Source organism: Lycium barbarum, chromosome 5 (genome assembly GCF_019175385.1).
Source record: "Lycium barbarum isolate Lr01 chromosome 5, ASM1917538v2, whole genome shotgun sequence".
Lineage (NCBI taxonomy): Eukaryota > Viridiplantae > Streptophyta > Magnoliopsida > Solanales > Solanaceae > Lycium > Lycium barbarum.
Genome location: NC_083341.1, coordinates 105174618 through 105197027, shown reverse-complemented (window position 1 = coordinate 105197027; position 22410 = coordinate 105174618). Strand labels below are relative to the sequence as shown.

General features: G+C 38.3%; 1 long non-coding RNA gene across 1 annotated transcript; it reads left to right on the top strand.

Moving 5' to 3' along the window:
• Positions 1–16203: 16203 nt before the first annotated feature.
• On the top strand, positions 16204–21783 carry LOC132641087 (uncharacterized). The gene is made up of 2 exons (XR_009582670.1): positions 16204–16768; positions 19590–21783. It is a non-coding gene; the product is annotated as an uncharacterized LOC132641087 (long non-coding RNA).
• The last annotated feature ends 627 nt before the right edge of the window (positions 21784–22410 follow it).

Here is a 22410-nt window from a genome sequence, read left to right as displayed (position 1 = left end):
TACGGTTCGTAAACCACTTTACGGTCCGTATAGTGCCATATACGACCACTGGGCTGAAAAATTTTCCGCGACTTTCTTATTTTCCAAAAATTCTTAATTAGCCATTCCCAACTTAATAAAACATCATTCACTCAACTTTTCATCATTCCACTCATCATACATGTACGGAGAAATTTCCGAGGTGTAACACTTCCCATCGATCTACGGCTAAGAGCATCAGCCACAACATTTGCCTTTCCGGGGTGATACAAAATATCAACATTATAGTCTTTTAGCAATTCTAACCATCGTCGTTGCCGCAGATTTAACTCTTTCTGCTTGAAGATATACTGAAGGCTCTTATGATCTGTGTAAATATCCACGTGAACACCATATAAATAATTTCTCCATATCTTTAATGGATGAACCACCGCGGCCAATTCTAGATCATAGGTAGGATAATTCTGCTCATGTTTTCGCAATTGCCTTGAAGCATACGCAATCACCTTGCCATGTTGCATCAATACACAGCCTAGCCCAACACCTGAAGCATCGCAATAAACGACATATCCTTTCAATCCCTCTGGAAGTGTCAAGACTGGGGCGGAAGTCAATCTACCCTTGAACTCTTGGAAACTACGTTCGCAAGCATCTGTCCATTGAAACCTTGCCGATTTCTGGGTCAACTTTGTAAGCGGTGCCGAAATAGAAGATAAACCTTCAACGAACATCCTGTAATAACCTGCTAAGCCCAGAAAAATACGAACCTCCGTAGGAGTTGTAGGCCTTGGCCAAGTCTTCACGGCCTCAATCCTTTGACTATCCACTCGAATACCGTCGGCTGCAACAATATGCCCTAAAAATGCCACCGAATTCAACCAAAACTCACATTTGGAAAACTTTGCAAACAACTCTCGAGTTCGAAGGACTCCAAGGACAGTACGCAAATGATTCGCATATTCTGCCTCGGATCTAGAATACACCAAGATGTCGTCGATAAACACGATCACAAATAAATCCAGGAAGGGCCTGAACACATTATTCATCAAATCCATAAATACTGTCGGCGCGTTCGTTAGCCTAAATGACATTACCCGGAATTCAAAATGACCATATCTTGTTCTGAAGGCTGTCTTAGGGATATCTTTCTCCCTAACTCTCACTTGATGATACCCGGACCTCAAATCGATTTTTGAAAACCATTTGGCACCTTGCAATTGATCAAATAAATCATCAATCCTTGGGAGAGGATATTTATTCTTAATCGTCACCTTATTTAATTGCCTATAATCAATGCACATTCTCAAGGAGTCATCTTTCTTTCGGACAAACAATACGGGTGCTCCCCACGGGGATGAACTAGGCCTAATAAAGCCTTTCTCAAGCAAGTCTTTCAATTGCTCTTTCAATTCCTTCAGTTCTGCGGGTGCCATTCTATATGGGGGAATAGATATAGGCTTAGTGCCTGGAAACACATCAATAGCAAAGTCAATCTCCCCCTCGGGAGGAAGGCCTGGAAGCTCTTCCGGGAACACATCCGGAAATTCATTTACTACGGGAACCGACTGAACAGTTGGCGATTCAGCTTCTATATCTTGAACTCGCACTAGATGATAAATACAACCTTTTGTGATCATTTTCCTTGCCTTTAGGTAGGAAATGAACCTACCTTTTGGTGACGCCGTATTACCTTTCCATTCTAAGAGTGGTTCTCCCGGAAATTGGAAACGAACCATTTCCATTCTACAATCAACATTGGCATAGCAAGAAGCCAACCAATCCATGCCCATAATGACATCAAAATCTACCATTTCTAGCTCATGCAAGTCAATCATGGTACGACGATCACAAATCACAATCACACAATTTCTATATACTCGGCTAGTTATTACCGATTCACCCACGGGTGTAGACACCTCAAAAGGTTTGATCGACTCCGGCTCGACTCTAAATCGACCAGCAATATATGGAGTAACATATGACCATGTGGAGCCCGGATCAATCAAAGCATATACATCATGAGAGAATACCGATAATATACCTGTGACAACGTCAGGGGAAGACTCAAGATCATGGCGTCCAGCCAAACCATATACGGTGCTGAGGACCGCTAGAACTGGGAGCTCTGCCTCTGCCTCTACCATTGTCACGATCCGGCTAGGGGGCCGCGACGAGCACCCGGTGCTACCCCACCCGAGCACCCCCTTATCGTACATAACATAACATCTAGGTGAACCATAAGTCAATTCGTGCTTTTCTTATCGTTAATCATATTGATCCCATTAGATAACCATCATCATTTAACATATCATAGGCATCTATGCCACATCATAAGTACAAGGCCGACAAGGCCAACAAAAGATATACAAAACATGGGCCGACATGGCCGAACATCTCTAACCACATACACATGACTACGAGCCTCTAAGAGTATGACGTATCGTATGAGCGGGACAGGACCCCGCTATGCCCATAATTATATACACAAAAGAATAAGTACCCAAAAGCTACGGCTCCGAAAGAAATGGAGCTCTGTTATGCAATCTCTGAATAAGCTGCTATGGATCAAGTCTGTCTCCCTGTGCACCTGCGGGCATGACACAGCGTCCACAAACAAAAGGACGTCAGTACGAAGAATGTACTGAGTATGTAAAGCATGATCAACATCAATATAGAAGCATAATAGATATCATATGAAAATAGTATAGGAGGGGAGACAGTAATATCATCATCATCATGTCGCTTACTTGCATACATCATCGTTCGTATCCCATAATAATACTCGTACCATACTTGTGCTCATATTCGTATACATGTCCTTATTCGTATTCTTATACATAGTCTTATCACATTCATATTCATATTATATACATAGTCATTTCATATACATAGCATTTACATAGCATACCCGACCTCATAGGATCGGTGTCTTATACATGCTTGGCCAACCAAGGCTCAAGGTCATTCATACCTGGCCCTACCAAGGCAGCAGGGTTATCCGTACCATCTGCAGAGGTGTGCGCGCGTTTCGTAATCGTATACATACTTTATACATAGTCATATACATATAGTCTTACCCGGCATCATAAGCTCGGGGTCTTATCATAGCCCTTCATAGGCATACATATACATATATCATAGCTCGTAAGCATCTCTAGTCTCATTTTACTCTCATCATCATTACTATCCTCATCATTATCGTTACATTTACATTATAGACTTACTCGTCATACAAGGAACATAGTATAATCATAGTACATATCAAGGGTCGTGAGCTTATGAGCTCGGAATGTCAACCATGTGAAGACAACATACTCATATAGATGAATTAGGAATTTGGCCAAGAACCATGCCTTATGAAAGAAGGGTTAGCCTTACATACCTTTCCATCGAACTATTCTACACTTGCACGTTCCCTTCCAATGCTAGCGTTTATACCTTCATTAATATCATAACAATGTCCATTAGTCATTCACATTATCCACATTATCTAGATTCCTCAATGTGCCTCTAATTCACCCACATTCATGGTCATAACACCCATCTTCGTCCATTCGTCTAAAGTGTTTAGTTCATGATCTTAATTCCATTTATAACACATTCATATCACAACACAACAACATTCATAACTCAATTCAAACTATTTCTCAAAAAGTCACTATTCATCATTCATGACCTAGTTGACCACATTTTATACAATCCATGTATTTTAATTCTCCAATATCTTAAACATCTTGTAAAAATCATGAATCTTACCTTAGAAGTTGTAGGAACAAGCTTTGGTTGATAATACTCTTCTTTGAGCAAAACCCTAGTTTTTCTCTATTTGGATTTCTTGACTTGGATGATCCTTGATGATTCCCTTATCCTTGATTCACTTGTCTTAATGTTATTGATGGCTTATAATCCTTGAAAACTCATATAATAAATGTAGAGAGAAGTTTTAGAGAGAAGTGGTGTAATGTTGTAATGAAATAAAATAAGTCTTGATCCTCATATTTAATGAATTGGAAAATCTGTGCTGGGTGAACAGTGGTCGTCCATGGAGGTTTACGGTCCGTATTTCAGTTTACGGACCGTCCCTCGTGGTCGTCTTTAAGCTTAAGCAGGACCAGAAACTTTGGCCTGCATGCATGGTGATTTACGACCATGGTTTACGGCCGTAAATCACTTTACAGTCCGTCCACCAGGTCGTGTTTAGCCATTTCCTCGGCTGGCAGAAAGTTGAAGTTGGGCATGCCAGTTTACGACTTCAAGTTTACGGACCGTATTGCACTTTACGGTATTTTGCACTATACGACCACTGGGCAGTTTTGCCAACTTTCAATTTTTCTCATTTCTCGACTTTTCATTCTAATCATTCTCGTCCATTTACGCACCTTGATCATGAAACATTATACACTAACACTCCTCGCACACATCATTAGTTCGTTCACTTGCGTACCAACGGGAAATTTTCCGAGGTGTAACAACCATGGCCGACTAGCGCATGTGAACCTGGCCCCGTAGGGCGTACAGATGCTGAAGATCCGGCTACCAACCCTGATGGCTGGGTCCTACCTCTACCATGTACTGAGGGGCAATCACGCATGATATGGCCTGGTCGGCCACATGAATAGAAAACATCTTAACCTGATCGGCATTGACCCTAATGCGACTTCCCACACTAGGAACATCGTGGCACAGGTGGCCTCGCCTGACCCGAATCACCCCTAAACTGGGACCCTGAAAAACTCGGACTCGGCCCTGAAAGGGCAGATCTATCAAATCTCTGGCCTGAAAACCGTGGAGGTACACTGGTCATAGAATAGCCTGAATGCCTGGGAAACTGCTGCCGGTGCCCACCTCTAAACTCGCTCATCGGACCCGAAGATCTAGCCCTCTTGTTATGTCCCCGATCTTGCTCACGTTCACTCCTCTGCTGTTGTAAACTTTCTTCTAAGTTCTAAGCATGGGCCTGAATGCGTGCAATATACATACCGTCCTGAAGGGACGCAGTCAAACACCTATCCATCAAATGTGGCCCTAGGCCTTTAACAAATCGGTGTACCCGGTCACCCATATCCGTTACCATGGCTGAAGCGTACCTAGCCAAGGAGTTGAAGCGGAGAATGTACTCTAGAGCACTCATGCTACCTTGCCTCAAATTTAAGAATTTATCAGCTCTAGCTCGCAGGACTTCTGGAGGTATATAATGACGGAGAAAAGCATCAACAAACTCTTGCCATACCGGGGGAGGTGCATTGGCTCCCCGTGAAGCCATCCAGACTGTATACCACTGGATCGAGAGATCTCTCAATCTATATGACGCTAACTCCACCGACTCCGTGTCTGAAGCATGTATCAATCGAAGCGTCCTCAACATACTATCAATAAAGTCCTGGGGGTCCTCCTCCGGCTTTGACCCAAAGAATTCCGGAGGGTTTAAAGTAATGAAGTCACAGGCCCTTGCACTAACAGCCCCGTCACCCTGCCCTGTACTTTGCCGCTAAGTCTGAGCAGCAACCAACTGTGTAAGCAAATGTATGGCCTCTTTTACATCTTGGTCCGAAGCATCTGGTGGAGGAGCTGGAGGTGCTGGAGCTGGGGCTGAAGTTCCCTCACTCTCCTCAGTAATAGGCACTGTCTGGGAGGACTAAGATTAAGCCGCACTCTGGGACTCACTTTCCTCTACTAACGGTGGCGGTGCTCTTTCAGCCCGCTTTTATGCCACCGTCTTGCCTTTTTGGGCTGCTGTAGTCTTTCTCTTTACAGGCATTCTCTGAAATACACAACACACGATTAAGGAACAAGAATTTTTTACATCATAGCTCTATCGCACGATTCTTATGAAGAAAGAAGGTCATTTATTCCTAAAATGTCTGCAGCTTACTGTTTATAAGTGTGGCGCGCAACACACCCATAATCAAGACTCTACTAGACATGGCTCGTAGACACACCCTAGGACTGAACTGCTCTGATACCACTTTTGTCACGACCTGACTAGGGCCGCGACGAGCACCCGGCGCTACCCTACCCGGGCACCCCTTTAACATACTTTCACATAACGTCTAGGTGAGCCATAAATCAAATCAGGCATTCTAGCCATCAATCATACTAGTCCCAATTGGACGACAACATTTCTTATATCATCATAGGCATTTATGCCACATCAATGTACATGGGCCGACGAGGCCGACAAAATGATATACAAAATATAGGCCGACAAGGCCACACACATCTAACCACATACACATGTCTACGAGCCTCTAAGAAGGTTATAACATATCACATGAGCGGGACAGGACCCTACTATGCCCATAATTATGTACACAAAAGAATAAGTACCCAAAAGCTATAGCTCCGAATGAAATGGAGCTCCGCTATGTAGTCCCTGAAAATATAGCTATGGATCAAGCCTGTATCCCTGTGCACCTGCGGGCATGACGCAGCGTCCACAAACAAAAGGACGTCAGTACGAAGAATGTACTGAGTATGTAAAGCATGATCAATATCAATATGAAAGCATAAGAGTCAACATATGAGATAGCATAACATGGGAGATAATAATATCGTCGTCATAGCACTTACTTGCTTTCCACAAGGACATTCCATTTCTATTGCGTATCCGTGTACATACATCCATATCCGTATTTATTTACCTTCACATTCATTTTTATAACATATTTGTACTCATATTGATGTCATATACACACACACACACACACATATATATATAGCTATAGCGTGCCAGACCATAAAGATTCGGTGTTTCATACATACTTGGCCAACCAAGGCTCAAGGTCATACATACCTGGCCCTACCAAGGCATCAGGGTTATCCGTACCTTCTGCAGAAGTGCGTGCGCGTTTCATAATCATATACATACTCTATACATATTCATATACATATATTCTTACCCGACGTCATAAGCTCGGGGTCTTATTATAGACCTTCATAGGCACACATACATATAATAGCTCATAAGCATCTGTAGCATCATTTTATTCTCATCATCATTACTATCATTGTCATTATCGTTACATCTACCCAATAGGCTTACTCGTCATACGAGGGACTTAGTACAATCGTAGCACATCGAGCATCGGGAGCTTACTAGCTCGGAGAATCAAATCGTTTGAAGGGAATCATAGTCTTATAGGAGATTTAGACGTTTGGCCAAAGAACCATGCCTTATGAAAGAAGGTTTAGCCTTACATACCTTTCGTTCGACTATATAACACTTGCACGTTCCCTTCCACGCTTGCGTTTATACCTTCATCAAGGTCATACTATCGTTAGAATTGACAGCTACCATAAATGGCTAAAGCTAGGGAAAATCGGATAGCATCTCCTTTTTTTATACAACATTCCTCCATATCGTAATTCAATTCCCAAACATCAACAATACATTTACAATATCATAACAATAGCCTTTAGTCATCTACATTATCCATATTCTCAATTCACTTCCAATTTTCCATATTCAAGACCATAACACACGATTTCGTCCATTCACATGCAATGCCTATTTCATGATCTTAACGTCATTTATAACCCATTCATGTCACAACACAACAACAATCATGATTCAATTCAAACTATTTCTCAAAACGTCACTATTCATCTTTCATGACCCATTTTGCTATACTCTTCTAAAATCCAAGCATTTCAACTTCCAAATACCTTAAACAACATATAAATACCATAAATCTTACCTTAGATGTTGTAGGAACAAGCATTAGTCGAAATACTCCACTTGAGCAAAAACCCTAGTTTTTCTCCATTTGGATTTCTTGACTTGAATGATCTTTAATTGGTTGCTTACACTTGATTCACTTATTTTGTGTTGTTGATCACTAAAACCCCTTGAAAACTTATGGAATATATGTAGAGAGATGTTTTAGAGAGAAGGGGTGTGATGTAGAAGTGAAATGAAATAAGCCTTGGTCCCCTTATTTAATGACTTAAAAATCTGATTTTGAAGTGCACAGTGGTCGTAAACTTGGTTTACGGTCCGTATTCCAGTTTACGGACCGTCCTTCGTGGTCGTATTTAATCATAACAGAACCAGAAACTCAGGCTGGGACATGGTGATTTATGATCATGGTTTACGGGCCGTAAACCACTTTACGGTCCGTATTCCAGGTCGTATTTAACCATTGATCATTTGGCAGAAAGTTTGAAGTTTTGGAAGCCACAATACAACATGGCATTTTACGGACCGTATACCACATTACGGTCCGTATTTCATTTTACGACCACTGGCCAGAATGCAAACTTGCAACTTTTCTCATTTCCAAAACCTATAATTATTCATTATGGAGCATAACCTCTCTCTTATTGCGATTGCCTTTGGAATCTTATTTAGGGTCATCAAATGTCGTTTCTTACTCATGGAAACATCATACGCTCGTGCTCATCACTAGGTCATTCACCCGCGTACCAACGGAAGATTTTCCCAAGGTGTAACAGGTAGCCACGACATCCCATCAGAGCCAGACCAACCACAGAGGGAAAATAAAATGTTTGGTAGTACAAGAGACGATCTCAGAATGACAGTTATTGCAAAATTCGTCAGTCATGGGGACAAGGGACATCATGAGGATGTCAGTGCCCTTTTTTCAGAAAATCAACGACCTCCAAGAAAAGGTGAAACATTATGAACCGGCTATTGCGGCAAACGTTCCTCCCGTTAACTTATGGAAACCTCCTTCTCATTTCCCACTTTTGAGTTTTCCAATATCCAACGCTTTCCTTGCCTATCTACTACAAATCCCCCTGCTATTGACTTAACCATGTCAAACCCTCCATATGTCGGCACTTCCGACCAAGTACCCGATGCTAGCCATCCTTTAAATATCGCACCCTCATACCAAACTCCACTACTGACTTACATTAATCCTATCACTTTCCCAATTCCAACCTACACCAACCCTACCACTCATCAAAACCAAGCTATCTACATAAATTTTCCCACTTCTCAAAACACTAACACGTTATGAAATTGCCTCGTACACCATGAACTAGTCCACTACGAGGAGATGGAAAAGTCCTGGAGAGCTGAACAAGACAGGCGCTACAAAGAGATGGAACACAAAGTGGCTGAGATTCTTGAACAATCTGCAAGAGCCACTTGTAAGGCGACTGGTCTAAGATACGACGATCTCTGCATGCATCCAGACTTGGATTTACTCGAAGGTTTCAAGGTGCCCAAATTTGAAATGTTCAACGAAACTGGAAACCTCAGGGCCCACTTGCGATATTACTGTGATCAATTGATTGGGGTAAAGAAGAACCAAGCTCTGATCATGAGGCTATTCAGTCAAAGCTTGACTGGGGAAGCTTTGGAATGGTTCACCACACATGATTTACGCCAATGGATCTTGTGGGAAGACATGGCTGAATCATTCATGAGAAGGTTTTAGTTCAGCATAGACACATTCCTCGATCGATATTACCTCGAAAGGGTAAAACAGAAACTTATGGAGAATTTCCATGAATATGTTGTCTGATGGAGAGTAGAAGTTGCATGGGTGCAGCCTCCGATGAGCGAATATGAGTTAACTACTGCTTTCATCAGCGTCCAAAACCCCGAGTACTATGACTGGATGTTGTGCATGATGGGCCAAAAATTCTCTGAAATCGTCAAGATGGGAGAAGCTTTGGAAGACGGTTTCTAAGCCGGGAAAATCACAAACTCTGTGTCATTACGAGTTGCTAGCACTATGGATGTATTGAAAGAAAAGGAGGAAGGGGTATTCACCATGTTTACACCAGCAGCCGAATCCCAAACCTTGAAAGTAGTTGGTATACTCCACCCAATCAAAGAAAAGCTGGTTAATCCTTTGAACAGATGGTACAGGGCTGATAAATGATGTACTTATCACTCGGGAATGGTGGGACGCAATACGGAGAGGTGTATTAACCTTAAACGTAAAATCCAAGAATTAATCGACAATAAGGTGGTTTCTTCAAACTGATGGCATGACGTTACACAAGGCCACAAACTCAGACGTCATAGAAAATGTCACATTTGCAGTGGTTGTTTTTCTTCTCTTGTAATCGCACTCTTTTGCTCGTAATCAAATTACATTTGACCTATCTCTTATGGCATAGATATGTAAAAAACCCATATTCGGTTTGGTCTTGCTCTGTGCATTAGAAATCCAAATGACTTTCCTTGTAATATGAACTACGCAATGACCTGATTTCCCGAGGTGGGATACGTAGGCAGTCCATGTAGGACTCGGTCACTTCATCTGAAAAATTTCAACCTTTAGTCTGAACTACGTTCGACTTGATTCCTGTCATTACGGGATATGTGGGCACTCTGTGAGCTCGGTCGTGCCAAACAAAAAATTCAAGAAACCCTTAGCAAGCCACAAAGATGAGACTTCGAAAGAGCTTGGAATTGGCGCATGAGCTTACCACACATACCTAACTGGGGCAAAATTTTTTAGAAGATCTCAAAATTTCCTTCAAGCAAATCAGGCCCGTGAGTTAGCCGGTCCAAAGCCTCAAACTGGGGTAGAAATTTTGAGAATCTCTCGATAGTTCAACATAAGAGTTAACATATCCAATACCTTAAACTGAGACAGAATTTTTTAGAGGGTCTCAAAAATTCCAAAAGAATTTAGAATTGGCACGAGAGTTTGCTAACACAACTTCAACTGGGGTAGAATTTTTGAGATCTTTCTCAAAAATTCCTTCACAAGACTCGCATGAGAGGTCGCCGACACATTTTTGACTGGGGAAAATTTTTTTAGAGGGTCTCAAAAAATTCCAATTCGAGGTTTGAAACAAAAGGTCATCGACACGACTTAAAATTAGGACAGAATTTTTTAGAGGGTCTCAAAATTCTTTCACAAGACTCGGCGTGAGAGTTCGTCAAACGTCTGAACTTAAGGAAAAGAATTGTTAAAGAGCTCTCAAAATTTCCAAATTCAAATTTGGCATGAGAGTTCGCCAATACATTCTCAATTAGAGCAGAATTTTTGAGTGGATCTCAAAATTTCCATCACAAGATTGGATGAAAAAGTTCGTCGATACATTCAAAACTGGCGCAGAATATTTGAGAAGATCTCAAAAATTCTGCAAGTGATGCACCCCTACAAAAAAATATATACGGGAGTATTGAAGCAATGAAACTGGGAATTGTTTTTGGGGTGGGGCCTCAAAATTTGCATAGTAAACAACATCACAACTTATGAGAAAGTTCAGAGTTCTTCTATGTGGTAGACTGAGGCAGAATTTTTGAGGAGGGTCCTCAAAAATTCCACCAAGGCTGCATTTCGACACCGGACAAGCTTGCACACCAAAAGAAGGATCATCAGGACAACGAGGACAAGCCAACACGAATCAGTCTCCCAAACTAAGAATTTTTCTTTGAATGCAAGAATAACGAAGTCATAAAGTTGACAATAACCGAGACCGCCAGCATGACAAAGGCATTATTAGGCTTATCGTGGCATAGCCATAATAAGCCAGACAGTTTCACTCTCACTTTATCTATCACTTTGTTACTTCTATGTTATTAACAATTGATTTGAAATTTGGCAGGGGAAATGGTTATGTGTGATGGCTAAGATTACGAGATGACATCTGGACCACTATGTCCTAATCCTAAAAAAACCAAAGATTTTTCGTTTTTCACAAATTCTGTCAGGCAATCCTACATAAAGGTAACGCCGCCAAGCATCAAGTATGTCGATCAAAATGAAGAGGCGCTCAATATTTCGAATTGCACGGCGAGACTATCAAGACTGACAAAATGGAAATCAAGCCTTCAACAACAACCAGAAATATCAAACAAAGCCTATTTGATGGCACAAGCCGAACGACTAGACTTTGAACTTTCTTCTCTATACTTCATCATTCGTTTTGACTACTTTAACGACTTTGCTTTAAAATTATGCAGACGTCAACATCAAGTTGTCAACAACTCTTCTTGACCATAAATGGGAGCAATTTGTTGTAGAGGATCAAAATCTCCAGCAAAAGCAAAGATCTACTAAGTACGATCAAAGATCACCAAAAATGACGAAAAGCGTGGCCTGCCTCTACAATGAGCAAAGGATGCTCGACGGTTTTGTATATGCCATTAACCTTTCTGCAGGTTTTTTTAACTACGGTCGCTAGGAAAGCAGCAACGTATCTACTAATCATTTTCTATAAGTACAGGTCGTACGAGTATCAGAATGGACTTCGATACGACTCAAAATTCAGAGAGGTATTAAGGTAATTGCCATATGCTAGGTGAAGACGTAAGCGATGGCGGCCTAAATCTGCAAAAGGATAGCATTTGGCCACCCATATCAACGAGTCACAAAGGAATCATAAACCGTGTCGAACACATGGTTTTCGGTATCTCAATTTATTTTTAACACAGAAATGGGATTTACTATTTGTTTACCCAAAAGTGGGATTTGCTATTTGTTTCCCCAAAAGTGGAATTTATTACTTGTTTTCCCGGAAGTGGGATTTTACTACTTGTTTACCCGCAAGTGGGACATTTACTTTTAACGTATTTACTTGTCCATCTTATAAAGGGACGTATATGTGCTTGTCCACCTTAGAAAGGGACATACTTGCTCGTCCACGTTAGAAAGGGGCGTATGTTTGCTTGTCACCTTAGAAAGGGACATATTTGCTCGTCCACCTTAGAAAGGACGCATATGTGCTCGTCCACCTTAGAAAGGGGCATATATTTGTTTGTCTACCTGAGAAAGCGACATATCTGTTCGTCCACTTTAGAAAGAGACATATATGCGGTTGTCCACCTTAGAAAGGGACATACTTGCTCATCTACCTAAGGGGCGTATATTTGTTCGTCCACCTTAGAAAGGGACATGCATGTTTGTCCATCTTAGAAAGGGACATACATGTTCATCCAGCTTAATATTACACTGCATTATCTACTGATAAGGTTTTCTCAGATTATGCAGTTAGCCAAGCTAAGGGGATGCATTTGCATGCCTAGAGGGCCATCATTCAACATACAAGGGACGAAAGAAAGACAATCCAGTCAAGAGGGCCATATCTGCTCTTCATACAAACATGCTACGAGGGTCATTCATACAAACATGTCGAGAGGGCCATTCATATAAAACGGTGCCAAGAAGGTCACCTATTTTCATACGAACAACCAAGAGGGACATTCACATCAAACTACCGAGAGGGCCATTTCATTCAAACAATGATCGGAGGAGGTCAAAGCAATGTAAATCCGGTTAGGAGACTGCAGTTTTCGCTTCAAAGGTCAAAGCGATGTAAATCCGGTCAGGATGACCGCAGTTTTCGCTCCAAAAATCAAAGCGATGTAAATCCAATCAGGAAGCCGCATTATTCATTTTTCAAAGTCCCCCACAATGTTACCCAGCAGATGAAAGCAGGTTTGAATCCACTAAGGAGAGAAGCAGGCTGATCAAACCAGATTCAGATGCGTGCAGAGCAAATGTGGAACTTTTTCTTAGTAGCAAACCGGGGCACATTGCAGAAGAGTGGAGCAGACTCTTCGGGTGAGATTTGAAGGTCACCTTTCACCACAGTCAAACTACATCCCTGCAGAATGCATGTATGTTATTCCTTTCGAGGTCGTCCTTTTTTAGTTTTGTATATAGTTTCGAACCAAAGGTTACTTCCGCATAAGGAATACCCTTTTTTACCGATCGATTCGAACTACATACGACCTGATTCCCGAGGACAGGGATATGTAGGCGAACTAACTGCCAAAGCTCGATCCTAATCCAAACTCCCTCTAATCATGTCCCAAGCTCCCGGTCTCATAAATTCAGCACAAGGGCAATTTTGTAAGTTTGCAAAAAATCGAGTCGAACTGCAAGTGGCCTGAATTCTCATATAGTATGAGACATGTAGGAAGCTTAATGCTAGGGTTCGGCCATAACTTTCAAACTTGCATATATTTTATTTTCGCTTTAATAGATGAGCTGAGTTGGTCGGACAGAAATCGGGTTTGTCAACTTTCGTTGCCCAAGGACGGCTCCGCCATCCCTGCACGACGAAGGGACAGTTGTTGACACCTAATTTTTGCCCTCCAAAAATTCAAATTAATTAGTCAAGCTTCTTGAATCGGAAACCGAGTAAAATAATTATTCAGAAAATAAAAAATACTTCCTAAAATTACTTTTAGTGATATTTCGCTATTTTATTGGCAAAATACCCTAATATATATTATGTCTATTCTACTTATAACTTTAAGTATAAATTATATGAGATAAGGGTCAAAAACATACCCTAACTATCACCTTTTTTTGAGTTTCATATCTAAACCTTCATAAGGTTGAGAAAACTACCTAAACTATCACTATCTAGTATGCAAAACACACATGAACTAAATGTGTGAACTCACTCTCCAAAAGACAAGTGAGGTTTCTCAAAAAAATTGTCCACATGGCATAAGTAATGCTATGGTGGTACCTACAGGAAAATTAAAAAATAATATTTTTTATAAAAAAAATTGTATATTGTTTTTTAAAAGATGCATTATTTTTTTAAAAAAAATCAGCATTTAAAAAAATCTGGATTTTTAAAAAAAATATGAAAAAAAAATTAGAAATCAGAAAAAATGATTTAAAAAATGGAAAAGTGGATTTTTTTTAAAAAAAAAATGGGAAAACTAAATAATCAGTTTTCTTTTTAAAAAAAAAAATCCTTTTTTTAAACTATTTTTTTATTTTCTATAATTTTTGATATTTTTTTTTACAAAAATTATTATTTTTCAGTTTGTTTTTTAAAACAAATAGTCTCTTTATTTTTTAAAATTTTCATGTAGATGCCATTGTGACATTATTTATCCACGTGGACAACACTGGTAACATTTTTATATAAAATGGAGAGTGTAGATCACATGTCATTCAAGAATAATTTGAGGTATGTTTTGCAAACTAGATAGTCATAGTTTAGGTAGTTTTCTCAACCTTCTGATAGTTTAGGTTTGAAACTCAAAAAAAGGTGATAGTTGGGGTGTATTTTTGACCCTTATCTCAAAATTATATCGATTTTATCAATTCGAAAACCAATTTTGCATAAAAACAAGGGCTTTAATTAAAAACGCATTGTAGTTGTCAATTTAAAGTCATTTTTACTTTGTCACAATCAAGAAGCTTAGCTAATTAAATTGATAATCAATTCATCTTAATCTTACTTCAATTTGGCTGGATTTTAAATACTTGGTTTTGACCTAAAAGAGTTGATTTCAGCTTGAGCTGAGTTGGGTCAGTTTTCACAAATATGGCTACAATTGAAATACAAAGGCTTATTTTAGAAACTCAAATTTAGTCAATTCTAGACCAGTGTTTAAAAAGGCAGGGCGTAAGGCGGGGCGTTTTACATATGCCTCGGTGAGGCGTAAGTCCCACGGGTATTTAATTTTTTGTATTTCATAAAATAATATAATTATAATAAATATTTTTAAATAGGTAAAATTACATAAAATATAAAAAAAAAAGTGTGTGTATATATATATATATATAACAATACAATGAAATAAAAACTATTATGAAATGCAAATCAACTCTAACATCTAAACTTTCAAACAATGAAAAATCACAATTTGTTAAAACAATATTACTATCATTCTATTCATTGTATCTCCCTATAAACAACTTTATCAGTATTATAATTGAAACATAACTCCTTCATGAATAAAAATAAAATTACTTTCAAATAGAGAAATAATAAAATATGATAATTTGATACATAGGACAAAAGACCAATGACAAGTGAAAATTCACAATTCAGTTATGTATTCTTAAAAGAAATATTAAGTGATATTCACCCTCACGATGTTCTCATATAGTAAATATGCAATACTACGACTTGTTATTTGAGTTATACCCAATCTTCTTATTTCGGTAAATGAAAAATTATTAAGTATCAACCATTTGTTAAAGAATTATGAGGGTCAACGGTTTTAATTAAGGAATTTAACATATAACTGTGTAAGAACTGTTAGGCGAGCCCCGAACGTTGGGCGTTAGGCGTGTTTATGGCGTACAATCGGGCGCTTAGGGCGTAAGCCTCGCAGGAATTAAGCCCCGCACGTAAGCCCTGGGGCATTTTGCTAGTGCCCCGCCCCGGGGCGAGCCCCGAAGCGAGTTTCAGAACTGCCTTTTAAAACACTGTTCTAGACCTCCCATCAGCCAAATTCTTGGCCCAACTGGGAACCAACCCAGCCCATTACCTTGATATCCCCCAAACCCCTTTTACCTCTTTTCATTTTCATACAGCAGCCCAAACACCCTAATTCCTGTATACAACAAGAACCAAACGAACCCTAGCCTTCACGCAGTCAGCAAAGCCATAGCTGGCAATGTTATTTTTGGCTCATAATAGCACACGGTGTTTCTCCCTCAGACACGGTTCGGCCAACAATGGCAAAACATTTATGGTTCTTGTCTTCAGATGACAAACGGTAACATGCTTTCTTAAAACTTTTTTGATTTCTTTTTTTTTTCGGATTTCAAACATCTGTTTACAAATCAACGGATTTCAAACAAATTTAAAAATGAATTTCAAATTTACGAAATGTCCTACATCGGTTGAACCCTTTTAATTGGGACTTTTGGGGTTATATATAAAGAACCCCATTCTTTTCTTCACAACCACGGTTTTCTACACTAAAAAACAATTGAATTTTCAGTTCACTTAACTTAAAACAAGAAAGTTTCTTGTAAAGTCGAGTCTCTACGTTTAAAATTTTCTTTTGATTCATCTCTTACGCTGAGTCGAAGTCAAAGGTGAAAGTGATCGTCATCTCTCGTCGCCCCCGTCCCTGCCTACAAAGAAGGTAATTCTCTTCTCTTGTTCTCTAATTCTTTTTTTCTTTTTCTTTCCGTCGGTGCTCTTAGATTGTTGTAAATTAGATGTTTAGGTTCCTTTATTTTTCTGTGTTTGCTTAATCTAGTTTAGCTTAGTCTTTCTTTACAGTAAATGTCTTTATTTTCTCTTTTGTGGTTAAGCATGATTCTATATGGTTAAGTAGTAATCATCCTTTAAATAGAGAATATGCATAATTTTGCTTTGAGTGTGACATGTGGAATGGTTCTTTTAACTGCCATTAGATAAATATAAGAGGAGTATTATAAGTTCTCTAGTCTCAAAATATAGGATGAGTAGGTTAATAATTTAGTCCTGCCTAAAGCATTTGACTAAGCGGAGGCAGGATTTCATATTTCAATTTTCAGAGATATTTGTTTGGTATGATGTTGAATTGAAATTTGAATGATTTCATGTCTTTCCTATTTCCATTTTTAAACTAGTCGCTTAAATTATCGATTAAATCTTTTTTCTCCAAACTTCGACTGATCTCTTAGTGTGAGCCTATTTGAGTCATGTAATCTTAATAAGGTTTAAAACTCTTTTTTTTTTCTCCTCTTAAAGGATAACGTAAATCTTTTTTTTTTCTCAAATTTATTGTTGGAAAGTATTTGAGAAAATTAACATAACCTTTGGTATTTAAAAAAACTTGTGAAAATGTTGGTTAAGTAAATGTTAGTTCTCCTATTGTTTGAAGCATAAGTAAATTTCTGCACATTTTTCCCTTGGCATGATGAAGTTTTCTTTAACAGCTATGACATGCCAAAATCTGCCCTATTCCTTCCTTGTGCTTTCAAACTTTAACAAAGAGGACTTAACTATTTTAACCTATATGTGTATCATTTGAAATATGAAAAAGGTGTTAACCTTGCTTATGGTTAAATAGCATGAATTTTCTCTGACTACGATGAGTCCTGCCTAGATTTCATATTTGCCAACACTTGGTATTACCTTGCTTATGCTATTGGGAGTTGGGTTTAGTCTATGGTTAATAATTCGAGTTGATTAACTAATTGTTTGGTTCAAACTAGAGCCTCCCCTTTCTCTTTGGTTATTCACACTAAAGCACTGGTCCATTACAAAGGATCAGTTCATGGTCTATATTGGGATTGGAATTACTAGGATGATGGTAGTTATGACTTCAGTGACGGATTTTCACTTTTAAAAATGGTCTAATGGGATTAGAACTTCTTTTTTGGTGCCATATACTTATTGATAACTGAGCGGTTGTATTAGCTTGAATCAGTCTTTCCATGAAATCTTAAACAATTCAAAGTCTCTTGTGTTTCCAACTATTGGTGTTGATCAAAACCTTTTGAGAAACCTGTCTTGTTTAAATTTTAGTGACCTCTAAGGGAATTAGTTTTTCTTGACCTCAACCCCACTATTCTTTTCTTCTCTTGAAATGTATTAGAAGGCTTTTATCTGTTCTGTCTATATTTTGCCCAGTTAGAGTGGCATACAATTTTTAAGTGAAATTATGTGTTAAGAGTCTTCCTTGTATGTGATAGGTGCTTGTGAATTTGCTTGAGTTTTTATTGAATGCATTTCTGTCAGTTTAGTGTCGAGGTTTTAAATGTCCAATTACTCTTTACAAAGCATGAACCTTTTTCTCCCTTTTAGCTCATGAAGACATTTACTTGCAATTTCAATTATTGCTTTCCTATCTAAAAAATTGAAATCTGCACTTTGTTTAGTCATAACCCCATCACGTCTTTGAGATAACTTGCGGAACAATTCATTTTTTGTACCTTAAAGCTAGAGTTCCAAACTAACTTCCCTTTGCTTTGGAATATCTCGATTGAAAGAAATAAGTGGAAAGGATTGTTCATTTTTTTCTAAACTTCTCTTTGATAAGTGTGAAAGAGTTTAAACTTCCTTCTTATTTTGGTTACTGTTTTTCTCTTTAGTAAGTAAAAACCAGTTTGACTGTTTTTCCTTTTGAATTTAGCTCAACAGATCTCTGAAAATCTGGTTCGAATTTGAGTCGACTTGTTGTTTGTCTCCATTATGGATGCTACTTAGATAAAATGAGTATAAATATAGGAGAATTGGACTAACTTGGTTCAGGAGAATGAGGGATAATCTTATCGCTATATTTTTAATTTCTCCCCGTGTGAGATTTGAGTTCTTTTTATCAAAATTTATGTATCTGTTTGAGCCGTGTTTTTGCTTCTGCAGTTGGTTTTATGACAATGTGCTCACTTTGTTTGCGGGATATATTTGACATATCTTCATATATATATATATATATATATATATATATATATATATATATATATATATATATATATGTATGTATGTATGTATGTATGTATGTATGTATGTATATTTTTGGTTGGTCGGTATGAATGTGTTAGCATCACTCGAGTAGAAATATTGAGAACTCAATTCAACTTTGACACAGCTACTGTATTCTAAGAGTTTGTGTAATGCTTATGTCTTCTAGCAGCAAAATAAAATGCTTCTTTCATAGTAATATGTTTGAAGTCATTTAATACATGTAAATCTAGAAACATGACTCAGATTAATAATTTTGATGATATAGCCGTAGCTTTAGATTAAATAGCTTTCCTTATTCCTCTTAAGTATGTTGGAGTTGTTTAACTGACAATGTAATCTGTAAAAAAGGCAGATTTCGTCGAAAGTATATGTGAGTTTAACTTAAGTTTTTCTAGTAACTAGAGGTTTTTGTCTCAAGTATTTTACGGGTGAATAACTAGTGATAACTCTTCTTTTGAATAGTATACAGAATAAATTACTGATTCTTCTTCTTTTATTTCCTATGCAAGTGAAATACCTCAACGAGTCTACACGAACTCTAGCCTTTAGCATTCTGTTTTGGGCCCATGGCCCAAAACAATATTCCATTGAGTCAAGCCCAAAATTCATTCTATCATGTCCGATGCTTTGAAGGCCCAACCATGGATGAAAATGACAAATGGTGGGCTCGGTAGGCCTGCCGGTCTAACTTTTCTCTTTATTTCATATTTGTGTACATGTATATGTAAATAATGCCCGTATAAATATTGAAACCCAATGGTTGGAACTTACGCATATATACATCGCGTAGAGTGGATTAGGAAACTCAAAGAAAACATGATTTTCAAACAAGGAATTAACAAATGATAAATGATGTATGAAACATGGTAAATGATTTTCCAACTTGATAATTTCTTCAACGACGGTATACGAGACATATATACGTGTGTATATTAATAGGAAGAAAAAGCAACATTTGGGTATTAGCTTTGAAAATTGAAACTGTTTTGAGTCATTTTTACGTTTACAAGTTGAAATGATTTTTGTGCCTAAAGGAAATTGAGAAGAAACTAATTTCATAAGGTAGTAGAATAATAAAATGAATTTCAAAAACCATAAAAGCTTAAGGATTTTCCAAATCCCTTTGGGCCCAAAGGTCAAACCTTAAGACATGAAACTAAGAAAAAATACATTTGGATTCAAGTTTGAAATGAGATGGCTTTGTTGGTAGAATATAGATGATTGCATGAGCTTCAATATACTAAAAGAGAGAAAAGCAAACTTTTTTCTCTACTTATATTTATCAAAACCTATATTATTTTAGGAAGGAGATATACTCCATCTATTTTTTATACATATAATAAGTCTTATAAGGACAAAAATCACGACATTAGGGCCAAGTAGTAGGAATTCTACTTAAGTGAAATCTTAAGTGTGTTTTGGTCTGAAAATGAAGTGAATTTAACTTCCTTATAATATTTTTCAAAAGAAACAAATTGTTTATCCGTAAAGATATTTTTGCCAATGGTGGAATTTTATGATAAAAAATGACTATTGTTTACAAGAAAAAAAACATTTTAGCAATAATTACAATTAATCACACATTGAAGCTCGTCGGTCAACCGTATTCGACGGATCCTTAATACTAGGGTGCTTAAAACCTTCCTTAAGGGATCATCAGAGCCCTTACGTCGAGCTTTGGTACCAGAGGATTTCCCTTTTGTGTGAAAAAATCCTTTTACTCGATTTCCTAATTTCCTTTATAAAATTAGGTGGTGACTCTAAAAAATATAAAATTCAAATAGAGTCCACAACCTCATAGTAGCTTTTATGCACCCGCATAAAAGTGAACCGTAACAGATGGAAACCTTGCTGGGGACTTTCTAGGTTCTAACCATAAGGGTTTCAATATAATGTTATATAATTGTGAATATTTGCTTATTTGTTTATTTTCTTGCAAAATATAAATTGTCATGCATTTCATATCATAAACTCCGCCACTCTTGGCATTTATTTTATAGTTTGTTTCAAAGGTGACTTCGCGGAGCATGCAGTCGTTTCTTTACTATAAAAGAAAAAATATTTCTTTTGGAACCGTTATCAGGCGAGGTTGGTTCGCGGTTGTCCAACAGCCCTAACGGTTCAACCCTAGTTGTCCGCTCGGGTTCCCGGTCATTTGTAAAAGCTCACTCTAGTGATAACTAGGATAGAGCAAAGTCAAATCCCTACCGAACTAGAGCATTCATGCCTAGATGAGCCTTGGGTATCTCAGACCTACCTAAGGCTCATTAAGAAGACTACCTTGTGCTCGGAAGGTCTATGACCCGAAGACGCCGCATCCAACTATGTCAAAAATTGAAGGATGTACATGCCGTTATTCAAGTCGTTTCTTCTTGGGGTTGGGAATTTTTCCTTTACTTTTTAGACTTCATCCGAGAGGAGCTCGGAAAGTTCGAGAGATGATGAAGGACCCGTTTGGCGGTGTAGTTTAGGATTTGTACCCCTGCGTGGGACTGACATTTGTATACCCCGTTCCCTTACTGTGTATCTACATTTAATATATTCATAAAGTTATGTATAAATTTTGGGGCAAAGGAAACGTCTTAATGGCATCCACATCCTTCAAATCGATAGGCTTACCTTTGGCTTAAAAAGGTCACATGCACGTTAGGACACTATAGATATTGTTTATGTGCTATATGCTATGCAATATGTGTTTTTTGCGTATTTGATTTATGTGCTTAAATACATCTGTTTTGCCTTGAACATGAACGGTCCATTATTCGGTTTCAAAATCTTAGAGTGTCATTAAGCACGTAAAACCCCAAAATCAAACTTTTTTAAAGTCCACCTAAAATCACCCAAGCTCTCAAAACCTTACATAGAAGTCCAAATATGCCATGTTTTCATTAAAAAAAAAATAGTCTGGTCATCATTCAATTATCGTTTACCACGTCATTCCTAAAAATCACCTCACCACATCCCAATGGTAGCCAGAGTCATACCCCGAAACCTTACATTAAAGTCCAAATATTCAAAGTTTTCCAAAAAAGTCGTCTGATCATCGTTGACCACATTATTCCTATAAATCACTTTATTGCGTCCAACGGTCATCAAAATTACACCATTGTGCTCTCAAAGTCCTACATACAAAGTTTTCAAGAAAAAACCACCCGGTCATCGCCAATTATCGTTGACCACGTCGTTCCTGAAATTCGTTAGGTTGCACCGATCGTCGATTTATTTTGGAGTCAATCACAACTCGGAATTTTTGTTACTCCAGAAAAGCTTTCCAAATACGCATCTATGCGCGAGTATAAACCTGTAAATTTCTTTTCATCAGAGTCTCAA